Here is a 2047-nt window from a genome sequence, read left to right as displayed (position 1 = left end):
TAATTTTTTTCTATTCTTATTTTCTGTTTACTTATTGGTTTACATAGTTATGCTCATAGATCATGTATTTCACTTCCTAAACAACATGCCTCTAGAAATTCTATGAACTTTTATAAATGTCGATAGTTATAGAAAGGCTTCATGGGGTCACCATGAGTCATGCTCGACTTGACAGCAATCAACAACAGCAGCAACAATGTAAGACTCTAACTCCAGAGTTAGAGTATCCCTACACATGACTTTAACTCCAAATGGATAGCAAAAGATCGGAAAGACTATGGCTTGATCAGGCACATCATATTCTTTAAATTGACATCATGCTCTTTAGGACTTTGGAGCAATCCCTGACAGCAGACTTTTCCAATGCTATAAATCTCATCTGTTGACTACTGGTACCAAGGGTGTTGACTGTGGATGCAAGCAAGATGAAATAATTAACAATTTCAATCTTTTATCCATCTACCATGATGTTGCCTATTGGTTCAGTGATAAGGATTTTGTTTTCTTGATGTTGAGATGTGTTAATATTGAAGACTGCAGTCCTTGATCCTCTGAGCAAGTGCATCAGATCCTCCTTATGTTCAGCAAACAAGGTTGTGTCATCTGCATAATGCAGGTTGTTGATGAACCTTCCTCCAATCCTGTTGCCACACTCAGAACCAAGAAAAGATATCCATGCGTTTGAATTATTGTGTTGGAGAAGAGTGCTAAATATTCCACGGGCTACAAAAAGAACAAACAGACACCTCTTGGAGAAAATACAACCAGAATGTTCCTTGGAGATAAAAATGGTCAAATTTCATCTCACATATTGTGAACATATTTTTAGAAGAGATTATTGTTTGGAAAGGGACTTCATACATGGAAAGGTGAAAGATTAGCAAAGGTGAGGAAGACCTTAAATGAGAAGAATTGATACAGTGCCTGTGGAAATGTACTCAAATAAAAAATGATTAGTACTGGATAGGACAGAGTTCAGATCTATTGTTAATAGGGTTACTGTGAGTCATTCTGGACCCAGTGGACCTTAGGAAAAACAACATCACTAAAAACTTTCTCATGTTATTACAAACTTTTTCTTAAAATATAGTTGTTGTTGTTGTTGTTGTTGTTTTGTGCTGTCGAGTTGTCTGCAACTCATAGCCACCCTATGTACAACAGCCCTAAACCCTGCTCTATCCTGTGCCAATCTCACTGTCTCTAACACACCCATCCCGAGTACCCCAGTCACTGAATCAATCCACCTCATAGAGGGTCTTCCCCTCCTGCGCTGTCCCTCTACTCTACCCAGCATGATGTCCCTCTCTAAAGACCTGTCTCTCCTTACAACATGTCCAAAGTATGTCAGACGAAGCCCCAGAATCCTTGCCTCCAAGGGGTAGCCTGATCTAACCTTCTCTAGGATGAATCTGTTTGTTTTCTTGGCAGTCCATGGTACATTCAATACTCTCCTCCAGTACCACAGCTCAAAGGCGTCAATTCTTCTTCTATCCTCCCTAGTCATGGTCCAACTCTCTAATGCATAACAAGTGATTGCAAAAACCATGGCCTGTATCAGGCGGACCTTAGTCTTGAGCACTTTAGAGAGGTCCCTAACAGCAGACTTTCCCATCGCAATACATTTTTTTATTTCCTGGCTGCTGGTGCCAAGAATGTTGACTGTGGAGCCAAGCAAAAATATAGTTAGGTTGAGAATATGTGCTCTATGAAATTGATAAATAGAGGGAGGAGAGAGCCTACACTTGCAAGTTATCATATTTACTACTGCTAGACAATTCTCTCAGTGGTCATAATAAATGTTGTTTTTTAGGATTGTTCAGTGGTTCAATTTCAATTGTAGAGAATATAACACAGACAGTTATTTTTTTCTGTTGCCTAGTATTTTCTTAGAAGTCTGGATAAAGTAGAGAATGTTGCCTTTGGTTATTCTTACAGAAATGACAGATTGATTATGGGCAGGCTTCTAAACTAACACGATAAAGTTGAATCAGAAAAGGTAGCACATTACGTAACAGATCTGTGGAATATGTATTGTGTTGAGAAAGGA

The sequence above is a fragment of the Elephantulus edwardii genome, unplaced genomic scaffold (assembly GCF_000299155.1).
Source record: "Elephantulus edwardii isolate Elephantulus edwardi_28Jun2011 unplaced genomic scaffold, EleEdw1.0 scaffold00026, whole genome shotgun sequence".
In the NCBI taxonomy this organism is placed as follows: domain Eukaryota; kingdom Metazoa; phylum Chordata; class Mammalia; order Macroscelidea; family Macroscelididae; genus Elephantulus; species Elephantulus edwardii.
This window is presented reverse-complemented; position numbering follows the sequence as displayed.